General features: G+C 39.5%; 1 long non-coding RNA gene across 4 annotated transcripts; it reads left to right on the plus strand.

The window, feature by feature from the left end:
- The first annotated feature begins 56 nt into the window (after positions 1 to 56).
- Positions 57 to 25,062, plus strand: LOC132833790 (uncharacterized). Of its 4 annotated transcripts, none has more exons than XR_009647110.1 (4): positions 57 to 224; positions 7,303 to 7,389; positions 8,278 to 8,359; positions 20,793 to 25,062. It is a non-coding gene; the product is annotated as an uncharacterized LOC132833790 (long non-coding RNA). The 4 variants fall into 4 exon arrangements; XR_009647108.1 differs by lacking the exon at positions 57 to 224 and adding an exon at positions 1,201 to 1,359; XR_009647111.1 differs by lacking the exon at positions 57 to 224 and adding an exon at positions 2,017 to 2,104.
- Positions 25,063 to 25,401: the final 339 nt, after the last annotated feature.

Here is a 25,401-nt window from a genome sequence, read left to right on the forward strand (position 1 = left end):
TATGGAAAAAAAACTTCTGCAAAGAGGGAGAGAGAAAAAGAGAGAGAGAGAGAGAGAGAACTCCGCGCCGCTCTTGTGGTCAGAGCGTTCAACTCTTTAAGTTAGTGCGCTCCAGCCTTTTAGCAAGCCCCCGTGAAGTACATCACTCTAATCGTCCCCCACTGCATCGACACATCGTCTGGAGGAGAATATACATCCCTGACCGCTCTCCACAAAGACTATGGGTATATAGCGGATCGTTTGGAGTTGTTGGCTTTTATGGAGGGGATTTTTTGCAAACCTATACAGAGGATCTTTTTTTGTACAAAAAAAAGGTGCGGAGAGATAGGAGAAGAAAATAGGGACCTACTTTTGGCCAGTTTTCTCGCCCTCGCCTTGGATCTCATGTTGTCTGTCGGCGTTGGTCGTGATTTCAGAGAATCGCACACGCTATCTCCCTGGCATTGTCAGTTTGGACACCTTCGCACATGCGCACAGAGCCTTCAATCTGACACCATCACGCAGGGAAAAGTTTGAATATATTCATCATTTGGCCGCGATCTGTCCTCAACTCCATCAGACCAATTATCTCTGCGTCCCTAACGCCATTTCTCACTTTATTCCTCGCTCACTGCACGGAAACCTCACCAAGTGTCCGCGCTGTTGAAGACAGTTTACCTAAAAGAAATCATACTACCTTTTACTTTCTTTTAAAGCATTAACACTCATTCGCAGAGATCTGCCGGAAAAACGTACTGAACAAAATGATCAAATTGGGTAATTTTAATTCTGTGCGCAGGTCGCCCACTTTAACCAAAAAAAACATGTTAATTGACTTCACCGATTTACAGCATATAGTTTTAACACAACTGACAGTAACAAGGGAACAGAGTGGCATGCTCTCTTAACTCAACAATGCTCCCTAATAACCCCCATCAGTTATGACAGTATTAATTAAAGCTATCGATAACTTTAGCTGATTGAATACTTCTGTATAACAGCAGTGATTTGATTCCCCGTGTTAGTGTGATGGAAGAATAAACGTGGGTTTAGGATTAACCGGGACTAATTGGCGCGGAGCACCGGGCATTTAAACAGAGACTTTTTTTCTCTCTGTTTCTAAAGTGCAACCTCAGCACCTTCTCCCCCGGCCGTAAGCCCAGGACAAAACTAATTTCATCTCATTTACATGTTTCCAGTAGCAGAGAAAAATCGGCTATATTACATTGTCTTCTCAGGCCGTTTCTCTTCAAGTTCTTCCTTCAAAATGAATGGATCCTCTGAATGTGTTTGCGTGTGTGTGTGTGTGTGTGTGTGAGAGAGAGAGAGAGAGAGACGGAGAGGGGACAGGGAGAGTGAAAGAACCTGAATCTGAACACAGTAAGTGCTTCATATTCCCACCCGTCTCTTGCGTGCAGTGTTTATAATTTATTTAACTAGGGCATATTTTAAGAGACTGATCGACATATGTTTTGAAAATCGTACTGCAGGTTAAAGGAGGCGATTCTTATTTTTTTAAAATCCATTGCTAACCAACAGTGAAACAGATGAACTTGAAATCGCGACACAATGTGAATTATTTCAGTGTAGTCCTGTCTGTGTGCAAACCCAGAGTGATTTGGATTTTTAAAAATAGCAAACTGACAAAACCCATATTAATAATTCTGTATTCTCTATCTTATTAGGAACATTCTTGGGCTATTGTTTGGGGGAGGGTGGGGGTAGTCATATTAATGTCATGTTTCTATCCCACTGCCAGACTAAATATCTTTGAACTTCAGGGGAGAGACACACTGCGGGCTCGGCTGTCCAGCCGGCGAAGGGTCTCTCGGGCGATTGCTGCATTATCAGTGTTCACCTCTTCACTCTCTGACACGCGTTTCATCGGACGAGAAATTGTAACAGTCCATTTTAAATTCTGTGTCCGAGAATCGCTAGATTGTGTTTGTAACAGCGTCTTGTGGCAAAAGCTTGGAAGCGGTTGTGAATGTAAATGGCAAAGTGTGACACGTATACCCAAGGTGGGCTGTAGTTACATTGCTCAGTTGTTGGTTGGAGGATGAAGTTCTCAAAGCTGCCCTTCAGATATTTCATATTCTGTATTAGCTGCGCCATGCTTCTTTAGGTGAGACCCGTTGTTACTATATAATGTTTTGCTTTGTAATATTGGAAATGTTTCACAATGAGAAATTTTGAAGGGAAAAAAAAGACCATGGACAGGGTTTGAGTCAAGGTTTGGCTGAAGTTTTACTGGCATCTAGGAAGGGGAATTAAGATTTCTTTTTAGGAGAAAGGACAAACTATATTTATAGCGAAGGAGGCATTTTCAAGTGAACTGTACAACTGGATAATTCACTCCGATTGAATGAAATGAATCCGAAACTGCAATTCAGATTTAAATGTTAGTATTCTTACGTAGAATTGTGTTACAACCTGTGCAGGGTACTGGATACCTCTGCAAAACTAATGAAGCGTCAGCGCACGACTCTGTTTCTAAAATTAATCCCATGAAATACTTCACGACAGATGGAATAAGTGCGGGGAAAATACTTCCGAGGGAAGGGTTAATTTTGACGGGAAGGCTCCTATTTTCAGATGCTTGGTGGTTAATGTAGAAAGTATGCTCCCTCTCCCTAACGCATTAACAATGAGTTTCTCTGAATAGTATTCAGAATTTTCTAGGGCAGTTAAACTTAGCGCACTTCAACGAGGGATTTCGATTTGCAATTGGAGGCATGTTGCAAACCTCACCAAACTTGCTCTCCAGCAGTCCGAGCCGCGCTGGGAAGAAACAGAGGCCTCTATGTTATGGGTTCGAACATGTAATCGAATTAGTTTTTACGCTGCAACACGTTTTAATGAAGAGAGACACAAATCAATTCATTGTTAGAACCTAAGAAAGATAACACGCATTAACCCAACTTTCCTTTGTGTATGATAAATTTCAGTTTAAATTACCCGGAATATCACGAGGGGCAGCTCTTGGAAAACGCCAATTCGTTCAGTAAAAATGTAATAGAAAACTGATGGGTGTATTTACTGTAACAATGCTTTTCTCTATATAAAGTTCAGGAATGAACAGGGAGCCATAAATTGTTTAATTAATACGATTAAAATAGTGATGAAAGTTAGATAGAATCAGATCAAAAATGTGTTTGAGAAAGCACTTGTTTAAATATCTCTGTATAACCCGCACGTTATTTCTGTTGTATTACATGGAGCTCTTTGTGAGTACTCTAAAACATGGTTATAAGCATCTCTATAGTCATACGTGTGACAGTATAATTTTGATTTCACTAACATTCGCAAAGGTATTTTCATTTTATTTACAACTCAAATTACAATTGTGCAATGACTCGTGATCATTCTACCTTAATTTAAGTCAGAGACAATATTTTGCTCGGCAGCATTAACAGTTACGGCGTATACAGGTCTGTAGAATTTAATGATATACCGATCAAATGTCCCTTCGTTTGAGTTCTCAATTAATGGATTAACCCTTATATGAACAATTGAATGCATTTAGCTAGTAAGGATAGATATGACAAAATCTTCCTAAGGATGGACCTATTCAGTTTGAAACCAAGCACTCTCTGTGGAAACAATATATATGTATAGAGTGCATGACCTCCTCACCTGTCGCAGCAATCTGACTGTGTCGCTCGCCCCTTGTGTAGAATAACCTGAGAATCTGTTTCAACCCTCTTGTCTTTAATTGTGGACAAACTTGAGGAAGTAATAGGACACGCTACTTACAGAGGGGTCTGGTAATATTTAAGTAATATTATCATCCGTGTATGAATGCATTAACAAATACACACTTAGTAGACAAGTGTTACATAAGATAGAGAAAATAAGGTTTCATTTAGAAAGAAGGAAGGCCTATACAGGTGTATAGCCAACATAAACCCTGACATCTCGTTTTAGCCACATACACAATGGAAATCTAATTGAGAATCAATTCTTCTCTATTGCAACTGAATGGTCAGAATAGAAGCTGAGCAATAACTGCACTTCCAATTCAATTCATAGATACCCATTAATTACCAAGCAAACTTCATAGGTCAGCATCAAAAAAATGGGTAGAAGGGACCACTGTCGGATTGAGATTGTGGTTTGGTAATAAGGGTTAAGATTACAGATACTAATCGGGTTAGGGTTATTAATTAGAAAACCGTGTCTGACATTTATAAGTTCCACTTATACAGTCGCTAATTGTGTCAACTGGTAATTAAATCGCGTTAAACAGTGGCTGATGAAGGTCTTGGGGGGATAGTTTTCTGCTCCATTTGAACAACCACGTTTTCAGAATGAAAGGCGTCTCAAAATAATGATGTATCTACTTAAAATAGTAAAACTCGGCTTAGGGGTGTAGAATTTGCCGCGTGTACGTTAGGGCTAGAGGATGAGCCGAAAGACTTGAACTCACGAGTCCGCCGGAAATTGCCTGATCACCGATTTCCCACATCAGTATTTCCATTATATTAATTACTTTGTTTTGTTTTCCTGCCTCATTTAAAATTCAAATTATTTGCAAAAGTAAACTTTCCACAAAGACATTTGCCAAAACCATTCCTTGGAGATAAGGTATAACAAATGCATTCAAGAGACACAAATGAAGAACATCTTTAGGAAATAATCTAACCTGCTGTAAACAAGAGATCACAACCTGAGACCAGAACGACCTCAGATTGAAAAATGATTTCAAATTCAATTGGCTGGAATTACAGACAATCTGTCACCAGCCTGAAGCCCTGTGAAATCTCGTTTCACTCATCCATATCTGTCTTCATGTTTCCACCACTACGTCTGTTCTCTCCCTATCCCAATACCCCAGGGAATGTGTGGTTATCCTGGAACAGTTTCTCCAATGTGATGTTCTCTACATCTGAGGATTAAAGCAGATATCAAATGGGAGCCTGACCATGCAATGAGAACTAGTTGCCTGTATTAGTCAGCGAGTGTGCCCCTATCATCCCTCTCTCTGATCCCAATTCCCAGGAAAACCATATTATCCTTTGTTTCTCTTCCACTCCCATATCCCTGTGTTCTTTTTAATCCCCCTTGTCGAATTTTAATCACATCCATTATGTATCTATTGATTCATTAAAAATATTGCCCAAATGAAAGGGATACAGTACACATAGGAACAAAAAAGAAATATCGGAATGGAAGTGAAGCCTTCGGCCATTGCTCGGTCATTCAACCCTGTACATCAACTCCATTTCCCTATGAGTTCCTTATCGTCTTATCTAAAACATACTCAGCAATCACAGTTTGAAATTTCCAATGGACTTGCTGCAAGGTTTCCTGCAGGGGAAAAAAAATCCATATTTATTTTGTGCAAAGATGTTTTTATTCCTAACATCACCCCTGATAGGCCTAACTTTTTCCAGGTTATGAACTCAATTTTGGATTCCTGTAAGAGAGGAAATAGATTGAGTGGAGAAAACCTATCAAATCCTTTACTTACATTAAATATATCATTTAGATCATCCCTTAATCTTCTCTGTTTCAGGAATACAAGCCTAGCCTCTGTGATCTGTTCTCAAAATATATAATTTTAGCTCCAATATAATTCTGGTGAATCTATCACTAAGGATATATTTTTCTTCCTGAAGTGCAGTGCCAGAAGTAAATTCAATATTTCAAATGGATTATAAACAGAGCTTTATGCAACACCAGCATAACTTTTATCTTTATATTCCAGCCTTTTTTATACAGAGTTTAAAATTTTGATAACCCTTTAAATAGCTTTTAGAAATTCATTTCTGTACTTACAGTTCTCTGTTACCATGCAGTTCAAATTTAACAAAAGCCTCCATTCACTTTTCTACATTGAACTCCAGCTGCCACCATTTTGCCCACTCAACTTAAGCTACCAATGCCACTTTTCAACGCTCCAATTTGCAATGCGGAGAGAGGAACCAAGGTATGGTGATAGACTTGGGCTGGAACCAATTCTATCCAAAGTGAAATAATCCCTGGTTTTTTTTGAAATTTGATACAGCGTCTTCTTTCACTTGTGTTGGCCTCACTTGTGTTATTCCTATATTGTCAAGTTGTGGTGATATAATCAAACATGAGTATCACAATGCAGTATTGGTTGAAAAGCAGTTGCCACTATTGGGGGAATGGGGGAGGGAGTGATGTTGAAATAAATTGTTTTTGATTGAGGCATTTTGGACTTGTGTAAACTACAGAATGTGAAATCGACAAATTATTTTTATTGACAAGTTAAAATTTATGCCCTATTCATCGGTAACTAGATGTTGGTGTTTCAGAAAGTTTACAATTTTTGTTATAATTTCATCCCTTGTGCTTTATGTTCTATTTTAGTTTCTTAAATGTACATTTCTTGCCACTTTGTATGAAAAATGATCACTTCTTCTAAGTAGTTATGAAGTAAAATGAGATCGATTTAGAACCAGATTTCATCCTGGGCCTCAGTCATCTTATAGCTACAGTTTTCAAGAAATTACTGCAAGTTTTATAATGAACATAGTGTGTTAGTCCTGACATAAATTAGAGAAGATCAGTAGAGTTGGAATATAGCTGTGTTCTACTAATGGAACAGAGAGAGCATGCAGTCTTTTGTAAGTGGTCAGCAAAGATATAATGACCAATTTGCCTATGATCATGACAGGTGGAATGGTCAGCTCGGGTGGCTATCAATAGTGAAATGGCCAGTTAAGGCATATTTTCTGGATCCCTATTGATGGTGGTATGGTCAGACAAATCAAGGTTTCTGGATACCCATTCATAGTGGAATGGGCAGGTAACGCAGAATTTCTAGGTGTCTATTTCAGATGGCATGATCAGTCAAAACAAGGTTCTGGAATAGCCGTTGGTGGTGCGGTTAGTAGAAACATAATTTCTGTATAGTCATTAATGGTGAGATGGTCAGTGGAGGCAGGATATATGAATGACCAATAATTATTGCATGGTCAGTTGATGAAAATATTTGGATGGTGATTGATTGTGGGGTGACCAGTGAGTAGATATTATGAATGAAAAACTAATGGCAAGACTATCATTCAATGCATAGTTTCTCCATGGTAATTGCTTTTAGGATAATCAGTTGACGAAAGATCACTGGCTAAAATTGGATTAATCAATAAAAACAAAGCAAATGGCCACCAATACAATGATTGCTAATCAATAGACCAAGGATTCCAGATGATCGTTTTTTAAAACAATATTTGAATTTAGGTGGGTGCTGAGTGTAACTCTAATAACACATCTGAAACGAGTTCAGAGCAATAATGGCACGTTTTGTGAATTCAATTCTCAACTGCCTTTATCTTTTTTCCATATCCTTAGTAACCTTGAACACTCCTGAAGTTTACCGAACCTGTTCAGGACGAACTTGAGCGTCACTGGTTTCTCCAAGAATGCAGAACGTTACAGGTAAACCACAACTAACACTGGAGCCAAAAGCTAATCTCATCGAATTAGCAGGCTATGCACGTTTGCTCATTAACTGGTAGCTGTCAAATCGATATTTGTTTTCCAAAAATGTACGCCACATCCAATATTTAATAGCCATATATAAGTCTTTATACCTTAAATATTCTGTTGGATCCCTGTGTCTTTCAGATCCTAAACGCATATTTTCAGTTAATTCATGTTTTCTACATGTAAGTATTTATGTTGTATATTTGAGTATATTACCAGTCTGTATTTTTGCTCTGCATAATTGAGCCACTAAATCATTTTATACAAAACGTGTATTTCATATATGGACGAAAAGAAATCTCAGGTTACTTTAGAACGCAGTTGGCAACTATTCACGGACCTTGTAATAGAAATTCTGCCCAACTGGTTACCTTACTGCTATTTGCAAACAACTCACAGCTATAAAAGCTCACTTAGACGAACGTGTCCCCCTCATCACTCCCTCCCAATCCGCTTAATGAGGAAGGGAGACGGACCAAGCTAGTTAAGAGCTGGATCATAGTGGATCACGCTCATATCCGGAGCTCCAACTAATGACGCAGGGAGGGATTGTGGAGGAGTTTAGAGTGTAATTATTAGCCATTAATTGGGTTCAGGACCTTTGTGGTTGTGGTAAATGAGAAGTCTGACCGCTAATCCCAATCAGGATATACAGCTGGGGGCTAGAGAGAGCGGGACTGGTTGGACTCAGCCTGCAAACTCCAGGGGGTCAAGCACATAGATAACAGCCCCATCCAAGCCATAAGCCGGAACAAAATGGCAAAGGGGGCATGAGAAAACACAAGAGTTATTCGACATATTCAGATCTGTATTTCAACCGGGCTAACTTTTTATTTGAAGGGAATGTGATGACTGGGTATCGCTTAATGGGTGAGACCGGATAGCAGGCACCAGGGCTACAAGAAATGCTCAACTATTTACAGTAAGTTCACCTGGTTCCGTTTCACCTACACCCCGTTATAGGCTTTGCAAAACAAATAATTACAACATAGATGATAGAGTATTTGTAGAAGGGCGGAGCAAAAAGTCAATACAAACTGTCGCACTCTTGAACTGGTGACTCTCCAAGCCCCCAAATCTATCTCCCCATTACTGGTGGGGTTTTGAATGCTGTAATTTTGAACAAACATACTTGATATTCAGGTTAGTTTATTATTGATTTGATTACTTTCAGATTAATCCTTACTTTGCATTTCCTTAGAATGTCAGTCATTATAAAACTCAACAGCAAATAGATTAGCATTATCAGGATTTCAAATCCCATTGGTTACAATGGACCATGTATCTCGTTACATTTATGAAAAGTACTTGAAAAATTATCTTGCACGCCTAAATTAAGGGAAGGCGGAAGACAACGTTCCTCCAGTGTTGCTAGTTCATTGGAATTACATCGATCCACTTTGAAATGCAGCAACTCTGGTCTATACGAAATTATGACTCAATTTGTCAGTTTTATTTGCACGGGACTTGGGTTGTTTGCTCTTGGAAAGACATTGAATAAATTCTGAGTAAGGTACCAAAGATTCGTTGTGGTTAACAAAGTACTTTCGAAAGAAGATAGGCCAACAGCGTCAGCAAATTCTACTTGACCTATTTTAAACTTTATTCCGTTTTCCTTTTCTTACCGGCATGCATTGGAGATTACAGCTCTCTACTGAGCAGTGAAGGTGTCACTGATGATAAAATTCACTACTAAAAATGTTCATATTTTGCTTCAAATTCAAATCCGGTAGTACATTGTTACTAAGATCAATGAGATAAACTGAAGTCCCATTAACACGATCCATCCACAGTTGAAACGGACAGTTATTCCTAAAACAATTGAGCCTTTAACTAATTGATAGCCTTCTGGATAACAAGGCAACTTTGCAAATTATATGCACATTATATGTTATGAAGCAGGACAATTGTCTCTAATACACAATGACTGTTTAAAAGTTGATGTGGAGCAGAAAGATCTGGCTTGTTTTATTTTGACCATATAAAGTTTACAGCAAGTGATCAAGGCTCCGCCTATGCAACAAAATGTATTCTGAAATATTAGAAAGCGCCTGAACACAGTGAAATGCTCTAAGACGCTTCATAGAAGTGTTGAAAGAAAATTTGGCACCGAGCAACATGCGGTTTTAGGGCAGCAACTAAGAGCTTTGATGAAAGAGGTGGGTTTTCAGGAGCCTCCTACACGAGGAGACCAACCTGATGAAGGGGCATCCCAGAGCCCGAGGACGCTGTCAGCTGAGAGCGGGACTGCTGACGCTGGAACACTTTAATCTCGAGGTCGGAGTGAAAAAGATCGCAGACATTTCGGAGGGTTTGAGGGGGCTGGAGAATAGAAGGGAGGGACAAGGCGGTAGTAGAATTACCTCACGCCACAACATCCAATATGGGGTTGGGGATATGTGGTAATCACATTTCAAACACAGGGCCAGCGACTCAAGGTTCTTATTTCTGAAGTCTTAACAGTATCCCCTTCCAGTGCTCTTTCGCTTTGCATCGCTCTGCCTATCAAAGCGCTGCTAAAGTCCTAAAGCGCCCTCGCCTAATGGAGTTCACACCAGTAACCAAAACTGATTGTGTTGAAGAGTTCGAGCATGTAGGAGCAGGCACCCCTTCCCTTCCGGGTACACAATCCACTGGATAGCGCCTGACTCTAGACCAGGGAGTGGAGTGTCGTGTGCTTTGGCGCCGCCTTTGATATAAAAACAAGCCTCAGGCATCTCAATGAAATGTGCCTCAGCAGTTATTTGAGTTTACCAACCTAATCACCGCGGTCCACGCCACCTAAGGTTGGACCACACCAGACTTTTATTTACACCAGGACTTTGTGCCTGTCCAGTATTTAACTGATTCTCGAGGGTTTCCGGAAACACATACATTTCGGAGCTGGAAGATAAAAGGGGGGTGGGGGAAACATAAACAGATAGGGAGAAAGGCAAAGGGAAACACACGCGTACCTACATGCACATAAAAATAAAACGATCTCTGGATTAACAGAGAGAAAGGGGCATGAACAGGGCTAGACCTAAAGGACGGAGAGACACTACTCGGTGTTGTAGCGAGATGAATTCTTCGGTGCCTATGACAGACAGTGTTTACAAATTGTCCATTCCTTCGGTGGATTGTAAGTTTTCGCTCAAATGTGTTCGAGCGAGAGATGCTGGGACGACTTCGGAATTTTTGATACTGACAACCGTTCCCAGACCGCTGCCGTTCCCTTCCAAAAGCTGTCCCTGAACTTTGGTTTTCACACAAGCACGTTTCCTCGCGTGGAATTGAAACATTTCGGGATGTAAACAGTTAGATTTAAACGATTCTAGAGTGTTTTATCGTGAAGTTTGTGCTGTTTCCCCGAAGTTGTTAAATGCACACGCATTTCCCCCCGCTTGCCTCTGTTTCCTTGTGGTTAGATGAACTATCTGGGAAACAACTGAGCCAAGCACGACTCAGTAATGTTACCTTCCCCAACCCACTCCCCATTAGTATTTGTCTTCAAATGATGTGGAAAAAAAATGTATTTTAAACCACTGCAATCTGGTGTTGGGTTTTTTGGGGCAACGTTTTTATAAAAACAAAATTGCGGGGATCTGTCTCCAGTGACTTTTTAAGGCTTGGAAATACATCTCCAAAGGGAGCACTTTAGAAACGTGATTTTTGTTTGAATCATACGTGGTACCGGCCTCTGTTGAAAAAGCATCAAATCCTGAACTTGGCGAAATCTGAGAGTCCCCTTTTTGTAGGTGTTTCCCAGCAGCTCACATTAACCAGGCTGCATCTCCTTTAGGGTTTCTGTGCTATTTCTGTTTTTGCGTGGGGATTGTGACTAAGGCGTAACGGTTACAATGCTGATCGATTCTTCTTTATGTAATTGTGTGTGTGTGTGTGTGTGTGTGTGCGCGCGCGGGGTGGGGGTGGGGGGCAGTGGTATATGCCTATACTGTATATGTGTGTCTGTCTGTGGGTATATGCATAAGTGTGTGTGTGTAGGAAACGACAATTGATTTGGACTTCAATCCGTAAGTGATCGTTTCAATGGTGACAGTGTTTACATTTGAAACCTTATAAAGAATTTTTTTTTTATTTCTCAAAAACACAGCAGCCCTTGGTGATAAAATGTACTTAAAGACTGCACATTTCCATTTCTCTAATATTGCATTTCCTCAACCTTAACTATTACAGACCACAAATATCGAAACAAATCTAAGTCATATGTTATGTAATTATTTGACTAAATTAATATGATACATTACTATTGGGTTGCACTTTGCCACGTAAGAATATATGTTAATTTTGCAGCTTCGATTATTACATTTTTTTTCTGGTTGCATTTGAAGGAATTCGGGCATTTGAAATTACGTTAATATTTCAATGTGCATAAAAGACAATGAACCGTAAAGGTGTGTGTGTGTGTGTGTGTGTGTGTCAGGAGAGTTTGGCACCTGTATTAAACGCGAGCTTTAAACCGTTACTAATACTGCCGATCCAGGGATGGAGAAAGCAGGCGACTGTTGCCACTTTAAGACCCATGTATTGGCTGCATAGGCAGCTCACCATTGCAATCCTTGTTTCACTTCATTGCACTCAAGTCATTAATCCAGACGACTAAAACAACGGAGCTGCACGTCTCCAAAGCGTGCAATAAAAATGCGCGAATGCAGAGCCCCGGGGCAAGAAGAAAATTACCAGAAGTAGAAGTGACCTTAGGATGATGTAATCAATCAAACGACCCGTAGGGACACGTATCACAGTCTTAATCTTTCAAGGGAGGCTAGATGAGAAAGTCATGTGATTTTTTTAAAAAAAAACCTCTTTTTACCCCTTTAAAATATTGTTACCTCGGGCACGAGAGTTAGAGAATAGCTGGGGAGGGCTGCATAAATCTTTTATGAAAGAATAATATTGGAGTGAATAAAGCCCTTAGCGCAGGGACACAGAGAGCTGGGTCATATTTGTGCTCGTTCTTTCCACGGTAAACGGCATGACAAATATTTAATTTGCTCTAATATGCCCATGGTCAGGAAATGTGTTATTTAAAACCACCACGCTGCTTTTGGGAGGGGGTAGTGAGGGGGGTGGTCAGAAAGCAGTCAAGCTATTTACTCCAAAATTGAAATGCAAAGTGGCGTCTACTTCAGCTGGAGGATGTTACTTTGTTCAGGATATGTTCTAGTGGCGTTCATAAATCAAGATGTTGTAAGGGCCAAATAAATAGTTCTTTCCCCCCCTGTAATATTTCACCAAATCGGTTTTTTTGAATCAAGTTTCCAGAGTTACTCCACATACCATTCTATGAAATGTTCTAGACATTAGCAAAATGGAAACGACGTGCATTATGGTATTTCAGTTATTTTTCGTGAGTCTCCGTAAACTGTTGAAATTCGGAATCTGTCATGGTGGAATATCTTGTAATCAGTTTGTTTTGTCGCAATAATTCTTATCTCTTACCTACAAGAGGACCCAAGTCACTGTCAGGAATTGGTGTCCTTGTCAGTATATTCCGGCCCTATATTTTATAGGAGCTGAATTAATCCGTATCTGGTTTAATTGCAGTTGGATTGCAGGACTGTTTGGGTTGGGGCATCTGGTCGGCATGGACGGGTTGGGCCGAAGGGTCGGTTTCCATCTGTACATCTCTATGTCTCTCTGACTTTCGATGCGCATTTGAAGTGATTACGGTTAATGTTCAAAACAAAACAGGGGTCTTAACTGCTTTCAGTTGTAACCAGCAGATGGAATTGCAGCATTTCTTAAATTCAGATACTCGCGTAACACACTCAAATATTAACCTGATCTATAAAATGGATGGCATTGTTGAAAATAACTTATTGAAGTCCATTTCCCACCTGGACACTTAAGGAAAGTCTCCGACCACTTGAGGAATCCTCCAACTCCAAATCCCATTTCGTCCCGATTGTGGGTTCAGCAGTTTGATTATAACGCGAGATTATTTGTATGCAGACTGTTGTCTCCCAGTTGCTTGTTGAAATGGTCGTCATTATTAATCTACTTGCGTGAAATGATGAATGAGATTCGTAACACCCTCTTCTCAATCAAAACCACATCGGAGTGGCTTTCAATCGCATCACACGTGAAGCGCAACAGATTTATAAATGTGTGGGCAGAAGGTGTGCTTTAATAAAATAAAATGATTGAAGTGTGCTGCTAAGTAAAATGTTGGCCATATTGAGTAGGTGACCATCTCCCTTTACCTATAACCAGAATGATTGCCTATAGATTGAAACCTGAAAATGTGTTGCTGGAAAAGCGCAGTAGGTCAGGCAGCATCCAAGGAGCAGGAGATTCGACGTTTCGGGCATAAGCCCTTCTTCAGGAATGACGCCCTTCCCTGAAGAAGGGCTTATGCCCCAAACGTCGAATCTCCTGCTCCTTGGATGCTGCCTGACCTGCTGCGCTTTTCCAGCAACACATTTCCAGCTCTGATCTCCAGCATCTGCAGTCCTCACTTTCTCCCCTATACATTGAAACCTGCCTTGCTTCCAAACATCGACTTTTACAAAGAGTACTTTAAAAAACTTTTTAAAAAGATTCTCATTTAATTTCAGGATCAGGTTCTTATCTCTGCGGATTTTATATTAATTATTTTTAATAAAGTAGTAAAAACTTTCTTGAATGAGTTATCCATCATTAATATTTGGCGCTGAGTTAACGCAGGTTTGAAATAATTCTTAAAAGAGCTCAGGATTAAAGGTTGTTCCTTCTGTGATATCTCCCACATCTCAATGACTCAGAAACCCACTTGAAACTAGCTTCTCAGTTATTTTGTCCGATTTTCTCTGTGTGCTACCAGAAAACTGTAGACATTGACATAAACCAAACACCTATTCTCCACGAAAGCAAGTATCAGATTCTCAGGTTAAAAATAAGCAAGTGATGGGGAATGGCTCATTGTGGAAGCCGGCGCTCATTTCCTAATGGAGGGAAGGGCGTCATTTTTACAAGTGTCTGGAGGCACTCGTACCTAACTTAGTGGAACTATACCTGAACAAACCACTACCATTGTTTGTGTTAAGTACAGGACAATAAGTTCAGAAAATAGGATTCTCTTAGGGGCGCGGTTTCTCTAAACCGTCCGCCATAGGGGGTGAAACGATTAAGCAGGATGAGTTATTTCATTTTTAAGAAACAGAATTTAGCCCGACTTATTTCGAGCGGAAGTTAACAGGGAAGCAGTGCTACTTATTTTAAAGCTGTGTGAATGTTTTGGACAACGCATTTCGGAACCCATTGACACATTAGATGAAACGATACAAGTCCCTTCCCATTTACACCAGTCTCCTGATATAAATATAATCCTATTTCACTGACAGGTATATCCCGGTTGTTGATTAAAAACGTCTTGCCTCAAGAGAAAAAGAAATCGGGGATTAATCGCTTGCTCATGCCTAGAGGGGTGGCGTTAACCCTTTGAGTGCTGTAGAATATCGTGGAATTAGTTCCATTATCCCAGGAAGGAGGAATCCTCAACTGGCATTATTATATAACCCCACTATATCACCGCAACTCCCTTCCATAAACTCGGGAATTCTCAAGTTCACTCAACTAATCGAAACCATTTCCATACATTTTGGATTCTTGCTTACCATCTAATTAACACTGAAACAACCCACATTCAGAGCGTTAACCTTCTCGCGTCACAGAGTGCGCTGTTGCTCTTACTACAATCTCAATGGGGACAATAGAACAAACAAGACGCTGCCCAAACATGATATGTTCTCGCTTCTTAGGTGAACGGTGAAGTTGGCTTGACTGAAGACAAAAATTGTTGGAGTTAACTGCGGATGAGGCAGCATCTGTGGAAAGAAAGCTAGCTAACGTTTCAGATACCCGAGAGTCTGGATGGATCTCTCTTCCTGTGACTTGGCCCCAATTGTCCCATCTCCTCCCATTCATCTACTTGAGTTTGAAATTCTTCCAACTAATATTGATCTCTCCAGCATCTGCAGACCTCATTTTTTACCAGAAGAACAATCTATGCAATTGACCCAAATAAATGCGATAAGGTGTTTCTAGATATCACATTTTATTAATGAAATTATGATGATTATTCAGATTTGTAAACCTCCCTCGCCCATACCTAACGAGCTAATTATATTTCACAGTTTGCAGTTGCCCAGCACTAGAACTGAATTGTGTTTTATATGGATTCGCTTGTACATTTCAATCTTTGGAGTCCATCGTGAATGTTGATATTTCAGATTCTATGAGCCTCATTATGTAGGTCATCAAAGCTTTAAAACGTATATTCTATCAGAATTAGCTAAAGGATCAAAATGCCATGTTTAAAAGGGAACACGTGGAGACGTTGACCCGACTCGCCAATGCCCTACGTCTTTTTTAGTTATGAATGAAGTTTCTGACGTTCTAGTGGATACATTCGTCCCCATGCTTCGCGTGGATGCCGTTTCGTCTTCCCTCTTTGATGGCCAGTGATGTTTAATTTTCTTTCCAAACTTCTAGTGTTTCCAAAGTTCAGAGTGTTAGGTGTTAATGGGTTGGCCAAGGGATAATCGAATTGCTTTCGTGTTTTTACTTCTAGGCAAGTATTGGTAAATTACAGATCTTAGACAATTAGTTTATTTTTATTGCATTATAAATCCTTTTTTTCCATATACAATGTATATGGTAAAACAGACAAAAACAGAAATTTCGGGAGAAGCTCAGCAGGTCTAGTAGCACCTCCGGGGAGAAAATACCTTGAACGTTTTGAGCTCAGGGACCATTCTTCAGAATGTATGTACTGTAGTGGCTGTTGGGCGCGAATAGATTAACTAAGAAGCTATCTCTTCGCCACCCACTCTTCCACTCTCCACCAACGTAATCAGTCCAAAGATGTGCAGGTCAGGTGAATTGGCCATGCTAAATTGCCCATAATGTTAGGTACATTAGTCAGAGGGAAATGGGTCTGAGTGGGTGACTCTTCAGTGTGGATGTTTCGGGCCGAAGGATCTATTTCCACACTGTAGGTAATCTAATCTAATCATCACACGCTCGCACAGGCTACAAACTTTCCCACATGAAGTTACTTCCACTTACACATGTGCACACTGAAAGATTGAAACACGCAACATTTAGGATTATTAACAACAATACAAATCGCTGAAACAACTCAGCAAGTCCGATAACATCGTGGAGTTAATGTTTCGTGTTCCATGACCCTTCTTGAGAACAGCACTGGACTCAAAATTTTAACTCGACTTTCTCTCCTCAGATGCTGCCGGACCCGCTGAGTTTATCCAGCAATTTCTGGTTTGATTCAGGGCCTTCAGCATCCTCAGTTTTAGTTGCAATTATGACAGAGCCTCATAAATGCATAGACGTACTCAACAAACATGCACACACTCAAAAAAATATAAAAATGTACACGCATTTTACAGACTTATACATGGGTCCAGACTCAATTTTCACAGTTTAAAACTATTTACACTCTCAGCTACACATGGCTCTTGTTCTTTGACTTAATGAGGAAAATTTGTCATTTGTTGTTCTAATAATTTGTTTTCTTCGTTAAAAATATCACAATGTCTTGATTTAATTCAGGCGAACAGGTGTGCCATCATTAAGATTAAATGGCTGTAAAGTCCCTCACAACATCAAAATCATTATAATAAGTGGCCGAAAATGGCCCCCTGGTTCTCCAGGAACTAAATTCTAATTGCAGTCTCTTTTACCTTCCACACAATTAGGACCCACAATAACAGGCGGTCAAATTGTTTAATAAGGTAACGGTGATTAAGTGGAATCATTAAATCGTATTTCGGGAGATTAAAAAAAACAACAGCGCGAGTTGAATTTCTGTCAGCGACCTGAAATATTCTCTTAACCCCGTGAAATAAAATCACACTGCTCAAAATATCCAATAAACAAAACTAAACGGAAGTGCTCGAGAAATTCAATGGGTTCGGCATCATCTATGGGGAGAGAAACAATATTAAACATTGAACCATATGACTCCTCTTCGGAACTACTCTCAAATTTATTCCCTATTTACATTTCTAACAAGTATTCACTGTATTAACCGCATCTCATGTCCATAAAAATTGCATGTTCCACAGTAACTATGCTCCATAGTAACTGTCTGTTCCATAGTAATTGCATGTAACTTTGGACTATATAGCATATAGTCACTGTATATGTCTCATGAAAAGTGTTTAGAAACTTTGATCATTTGTTTTGGTTTGCATAAAGTTTGCATCTCTTATCAGATGCAAAGAGAACAAGGTTCACAAGCGATTGCATTCCTCATTTGTAGGGTCTAAAAGATGGTAATTACCCCTTCCAAACTTTTTTTTTCTTGGTTTGGTACATTGGAAGACGATGAGACAAGCTGGCTGGTTACATTGCCTCTCCTCCTGGGCCAGATGCCAGGTCAGGTACCTAGTCTACTGTGGTTACATATTATTCTGGCAGCTTGGTAAAACTGCCTTAGTAATTAGCCATCTCAAATGAGAAACAGCATGGCTACAAGGAAAGAAGGTAGAAGGAGTGCAGTAGGAAAGAAAGGAACATTGTAAAGAAAATCCAGCTTTATTTTTAAAGAACTTTTCGTTTTACAAAACACAGTGCCATCTATTAAACCAAAGTGGTTCAATAAAAGAGCTAGTAAACAAAACACAATGCCGCCCCACTCGTCAGTGATTATATTTTAAGATGGTTAGATGTGATTTTTGTAGCGTGGAATTGAAGTAAAAAATGCGAAATTGCTAACAGTTATATTTATTAATGTGAAAATCATACCACACAACACCCGTAACATTTCACTGCTGCTGCAGTGGCTTATTTAAATATTATTGTCTCGAACTAAGTACTAATCGAGAGGGGAAAATAAAGGTATTGCAATTTGCAAGTATAGTAACAGGCTGGAAGGTTACAAATTACTACAGATGTTTCCGGGCCCTATTCTTCAAACTGAAATAGCTGGAGCAACACGCTATAAATATATTTTGGGGAATAAATCTACCTAACTCGCATTTATCATTGAATCCCTCAGCTACACTGAGATGCACTAACAAGATCACCTTTGTTAGGCGAGGGAGACAGGTATGGTGACTCGATGCTCCTTTACTGGGAATGTCATCTCGTTAAAGGGAAAATGGTTTCATTTCTATATTGATTATATTTAGTTGTCGGGTTCCAATTCGTGTGTGAACCGTATTTGCAGCTTGCTGGAAATACCGTTTGATGGCTCAAATATGACGGGCATCAAAGGAAACATACTCGTGTGCCGGACATTTATACCTAACTTTATAGATTGCACATGGGAGACAATCTTAATTTTAAAGATTGAACGTAAACTCAAGCAGGGAATAAAGCAATTAATACAAATAATAAATTTATTGTGATGGCTAGGTCTGTTGCAAGTCCACATTGTTAAATAATTTTTAAAAAATCTGTGCAAACATTGGTGAGAGGGACAGAGAAAAGAGCAGGCGCAAAGCGGCCGGGGGTCGGGTGCAATAAAATGAGAAGGGAGGGGGGCCGTGGAGGAGAGGGAGGTAAATAGAAATAAGGTGCGTTTTAAGGGGAAAAAAAATGCCACAATTCAGGAATTGCCTGCCGAAAGAGATAAACGAGGAAACAAGGACACGGATTTGCAAGATAATAAATTCCGTCAGAGAAAGGAAAACCAATTTTTGCGTTGCAAATCTAAGGACTAGATTTAAATTCTTTTGGGTGGCAGAGGAAGTGCAGATAGTTGTGGGAGAAGTAATATTCAAATATTTTCCCTCCTCAGTCTATTTGATAGATTAATTTTGAAGAGGAACAGGCTGGAAGGCGCACTATGAAGTGCGTTACAAGTTAAACGCGTCACATTTTCACTAGTAATATTTTATCAGCGACATGTACAGATTTCGATCCTTTCATTATCAGGCGTGTTGATATATCCCCATAGTTCATTCACAAAATACAGACATTGATATTTTAAGTCTCTTTGAACTAAAATGCTTGGTTAAAATTGAATACCGACCCTTCTGCCCAGAATTGCATTTCCATTCTTACATATTCTCAATTTTTGCTCAATATTTCGACATTGTCTCCAAAAAAAACTGACTCAGATTTATCTTAGCACTCAGAGAAAAAAGTGATACCGCAAAGCATTTAAATGGAGAAGGGATAGAATTGTAATTAAACTTCAACCGAAGTAGATATTGATTTATACTGGATAATATGACTTCTATGAGGGTTATTTACTACATTTTGACTTCATATGGTTAGAATTTGCAGGCTAGAAGTTGTAATCTTTCAGCTCTAGCCTGGCTGCATTCTGTTTTGATTTATGACACAAAATGATTTCATAACATCCAGTCAATGCTATTAAGCTCACTAATATGATATCTTTGATAGGCGATTAAATTGTTATTAAATTGTGCATATTTTTGTTTATCCTATCTATCCAATTCGGGATTTAACACTCGACGTCCATTGTTAATGTGTCTGGGACCATTCTTGAAAAATGTGTATTTTAAAGTTAACATTTCTGTATCACAAAATTAACCCTAAGAAAAGGCATTTTGCCATATTTTAGACTTCTTTCGTGTGTCTTTTGAATCCGAATTAATTAATTAACAAATAGCAAATGCACTACATTTAATCTTACCTATTTAAAATTAGGCGTGTCACCAATATCAAAATATTTAAGGAAATAAACTGAGCCATTATTCCAGATTTTCTTCAATAAAAACAGAACAAGCGGTTTTCCTGGCTTTAACACACCGAGAACACATTCTACGCTAAATGCTGAAGCACAGAGTTGGTGGAGGAAATTTCCCCTTTGCAGAAATATCGCCAACAGAATCAGTGGGATGGAAAATGTATGATTTTCTTTTTAACTCCCTTCTGCACTGGACAAGTTTGGAAAGTTTCCTGTTTATTTTGTAAATGGATTTCTTTTTTCTTTGCCCTTTGTAAAGGGTACATGACTTGAAACTGTACAATTAGTGCGTTAAAACCCGCTGAGGTGTAAAGCCCTCCGGTGGTCATTTCCTGGTTTCTTGCTAGATCCGCCAGCTATCCTTAATTGCCTTCATCGCTGTACAGAATCATCTTTTCTAACGAAGCCAAGGGGTCCCTGCTGTTTCTTCACATTTATTTTAACGTGATATACTGTTTCCTTTGTACAATAACTCTCACGGTTACTTAGACTGGCCCAATGCTGAGGGGATGGCTTGTCTTCAACTATGGGAGCATCAGTGGACAGAGAAACATATGTAACTTTTCTAGCCCCTTATGACTCTCCTTGAGAACTCAGTTCATGTTCATATTGCACTCCAGCGTTAACCCTGTTTTTCCCTCCACAGGTGCTGCCAGAGTTACTCCAATGTTTTCTGTTTTCATTTCAGATCTCCAGCATCTGCAATACTTTGATTTTATTTCAGTCTTCACCTCTAAACGATTTCACCATCCAAGGGGGAAGATTCTGCAGTTGACAAGAACGGTGTGGTGGAGAATGGATGTTTAAAAATGGCTTTAGGGAAGATGCCATTACTGGCTATGCCAACATTTATTGTTCATTCCCTATTTCCCTGGGATAAGGCAGTGGTGAGCTGTCTTCTTGAACTGCTGCAGTCCTTGGAGTGTGAGGACACCCTCAAGTGAATAAGGGAGCTTCAGGATTCTGACCCAACCACAGAGTAGGACTGATGATATAATTCTGATTCAGTGTGGTGTATAAGTTGGAGTCAACATGGAAATTATGTATTTATTTCATGCATTTGCTGCCCATATCCTTCTAGGTGATACAGCTCACAGGTTTAGAAAGTGCTTTTGAAGGAACCTACAATGCATCGTTAGATGGAATGCATTCCTGATACGGTGCTTTGGTGGTGAAGAGAGCAAAAGTGCTGGATGAATGCGAATGAAGTGGGCTTCTTTATTCTGGCTGGTGTCAAGCTTCTTGAGTGTTGTGCCCATTAGGGAGAGAGTTCCATTACACTCCTGACTTACGTCTTGATGATGGTGGACTGGTATTGGAGAGGAAAGAAATTAGTTAAGAGCCTAAGCTGAACAGATAAAAGGAGGAGTCAGAAATAGTTGACCTGTCGCTTTTAATTTTCCAAAACCCATTAGATTCAGGGAAGTTTCCTCTAGATTGGAGTATAACTCCTTTATTCTAAATGACAGAGAGACAAAAGCAGGAAACTACAGGCCATTTCATTTAACATTTGCCATAGGGAAAATGTTAGATGGTTTTATTAAAGATGTTATAGCAGAGCACCTGGATCAATTCAAGGAAATCAGGCAGAGCCAACCTTGATTTTGTCAAGGAGAATCCATCTTGAACTAATTTATAGAGTCATAACATCATATAGCACTGAAACAAAGCCTCAGTCCAATTTATCCATGCCAACTAGATTTCACAAATTGTTCGTCCCATTTGCATATGATTGGCCCAAACCCATCTAAACCTTTCCTATTCAAATACCTGCCCAAATGTTTTTTTTAGCTGTTGTAACTATACCTGCATTTATTGCTTTCGCTGACAGCTCATTCCACATACAAACCACTCATTGTGGAAAAAAAGGTTGCTCCTTAAGTTCCTTTTAAATCATTCTCCTTTCACTAAAAACTAAACCCTCTAGTTTTGAATTCCCATAGTCTGGGAGAGTGAGGTTTGCTATACACCTTATCTATGCCCCTTATGATTGGATAAACCTCTAGAAGGTCACCCTCAACCTCCTATGCTCTAGGGAAAAAAAGTCCCAACCTATCCAGCCTCTCCTTATACTCAAACCCTCCAGTCCTGGTAACATCTCTGTAAATTGTTTTCTGCATCCTTTCCAATGTAATGTTATCCTTCTTATAGCAGGGTGACCAGAACTGTATACAGTTGAAGAAAAAAAGTTGTGCTGTAGATAAAGGGGGAACCAGCTGATGTATTGTATTTAGATTTCCAGAAGGCATTTGATAAGGTGCAACATCAAAGGTTATTGCTGAAAGTAAAAACTCATGATGTAGAGGGTAACATATTGACATGAATTGAAGATTGGCTTGCTAACCAGAGAGTAGGAGTAAATGATTCAATTCAGGCTAGCAGGATATCATGAGAAGTGTGCCATTGGGGTTGGCGCTGAGGCCTTAACTCTTTACAATCATCTACCTGTAATTATTTGGATGGTAGAATCTAAGGTATGACAACTGAACTTTACTTATGACACTAAGCTAGACAGGAAAGTGGGTTGTGAAAATGTGGGAAATTGGGAAATTGTCCATATTAGCAGAAAGAATAAAATGAAGTATATTGTCGAAGTGGTGAGAAGTTGGAGAGCTCTGAGATGAAGTGAGACCTGGATTTCCTAATACGCGGGTCACAGGTTAGTACATTTGTACAGCAATGAGTCAAAAAAAAATGGAATTTTCTGTACTACTTTAAGAGGAACCAGTACAAAAGTGGAGAAGTGTGCTTCTGTTATATAACAGGCCATTGGTGAGATTGTGTCTGGTGTACAGTATGCAGTACTGGCTACTATACTTATGGAAGGATGTTAACACAGTGGAAAAAGTTCAGAGAAGAATTACTAGACTAAAACCTGGTATGAACAGGTTGTCTATTAGGAAAAACTGGACAGTCAAGTTTGAATCCTCTGGAGTTTAGAAGGGTCAGAGGTGAGAGATGAAAAAACATTTTTTTCTCAGATTTCAGATCAGCCATGTCATTAATGGATGGCAGAGCAGGATTGAGGGACTAAATGGCCTATTATTGTTCCTTGTTTGTATGTCGTTGTTAAGAATTTCTATCTTCTGACCTGCCCTTGAAGCCACACTAAGAGTAGACAGGTTCAGTTGAGTTTCAGGTCAATGGTAACCCCAGTATGTTGATGGGGCAGGTGGTGGGTGGGTGTGTGGTAGGGAGGGGTTTGGTCAGTGGTCAATGAAGGAATGCCATTGAACATTAAGAATTGATGGTTAAGTTTTCTCTTGTTGATGGTATTCATTACCCTGCATTTGTGTAGTACAGATATACCTTCCACTTATCAGATTAAGGTTGGATACCATCCAGATCCTGTTGCATTTGGACACAGATTTCTTCAGTATCTGAGGAGTTGAAAATAGTACTGAACATTGAAAACTCGTCAGTGAATATGGTGACTTCTGACCTTTATGATAGATAAAGGTCAATGATGTAGCAGTTAGGATAAAGTACTCTGGCATTGATGCCTTGCAGCTGAGATGATTAAACTCCAACAATTTCAAAATATGCAGACTTTACACAACCTGCTACCTAAGCAGGACAAATCTAACCCAGCCAAGTACTGCCCTCTTAGTCTACTCTCGGTCATTAGTAAAGTTAGGCAAGAAGTTGTTGACAGTGCTACCAAGTGACACTTGCTAAGGACTAAGTCCAACAATCCCACTCATCTTCCTTCATGCTAGGTTGACTCCAACCAGTTGGGAATTAGCCCACTGATTCCGCTTCCTTTGGGCTCTTTGATACATTGCAAGTTGAATACAGCTTTGATGTCTTTTACCTCATTGCTATCTAACTCATGCTCATTCCAAGTCTGCAATCAATTCAGAAGCCAAGTGGTTCTGAAGGAAACCAAACTGAGTATCAGGGAGTACGTTATCCAAGGCAAGTAGCACAGTCAACAACTTCTTGCATAACTTTGCTGATGACTGAGGGTGGACTTAGAGGACAGTATTTAGCTTGGTTAAATCTGTTCTGCTTAGATGGTAGTGCTCAGGTGGTGTAAAGAACACATAATTTTCCGTTTTGGAATATAAATGGGTATGGAAGTCAAACAATGAAAGACACTGCAATAGCTGAAATACCAGGAGAGTGTCACAACTTCAAAAATCCAGTGGTGTGTGTTTTTGGCTGTGCATTGCAATTTCTGTTCTCAAAACAGTGCAGTCGATTCTTTGAGACAGGAGTTTTTGAATTAAGGGACAGCTTTGAATTGGCCGAACAGCAGTTTATTATAGATCTGTAAGTGCACAGCTGCCAGAGATCTTCATACCTGATAAACAGAGAAAAAAACACTCTTTCTTTCCTTGGTGTGAGTGAAAAGGCAGAGAGCGTTAAAAGAGTGAATTCTGATACACAGAAAGACCTAGGTCCACCTGTATCAACTGTCAAAATGAAAAATAACCATCACTTTACAGACAACAGCATATTATCGTTTCTAACATCAAAATGAACTGTGAGAGACAATCTGACTCATGCTTGTGAGCTGGACTTTTGATCATGTTGTTTATATTTTTCCACTCATAATATTTGAGTTGAACTGTTAGTCTTTTTTCTGTCTTAATCATGAATGTGTCTCTATGTGCAGGTTGTTCTGCTATAACCCATGTTTCATTAACACAAATTTACTATAACACAATTGATAAAATGGGGTCACTTTTTCTAAAGTGCAAAGTTTTAAAGTGTGTCTCGGTTATAATGCAATTCTGGTCTATTAGCTTAAATGGAGCTGCTGCTATGCAATTTTATTATAACACGGGATTGCATGAGAACAGAACTATCACATTATAGCAGAACTGACTGCATTTGGAGTTTTTAAAGATGTACAGTTTAAGTTGCATTGTAGTAGATTGGTAACCATTTCATTTTTCTGTCATCAAAGTTACATGTGATTACAATAAATTGTATTTTCCATTGATTATAAATCCTGGTGTGAATTGCAATTGTCCAAAATATTAGTCAGTGAGGCAAATTGGTCATCTTCTTGGTGGTTTAATTGAGCAAGTGCACATTTTTTGATAGTTGGTGGAGCAGTGTAGTTTGATTATTGGTGCACAACTCCCATGTAGGTTGTAACAAAATTTTGGGGCTCAAGATGCAAGATTTTTGAAGGAGCACATTTCCAGATTGGATGTGGAGTATGGATATTTGGTAAGGAACAAAAGGACAGGTATCAGGTTTCTCATTCTAGAATAATGTGGCAATGGAAGCTGCTAAAACCATTCTATAGTTGGGCATGGTATCCCCTATGGATTTATCAGAAT

Source organism: Hemiscyllium ocellatum, chromosome 37 (genome assembly GCF_020745735.1).
Source record: "Hemiscyllium ocellatum isolate sHemOce1 chromosome 37, sHemOce1.pat.X.cur, whole genome shotgun sequence".
NCBI lineage: Eukaryota > Metazoa > Chordata > Chondrichthyes > Orectolobiformes > Hemiscylliidae > Hemiscyllium > Hemiscyllium ocellatum.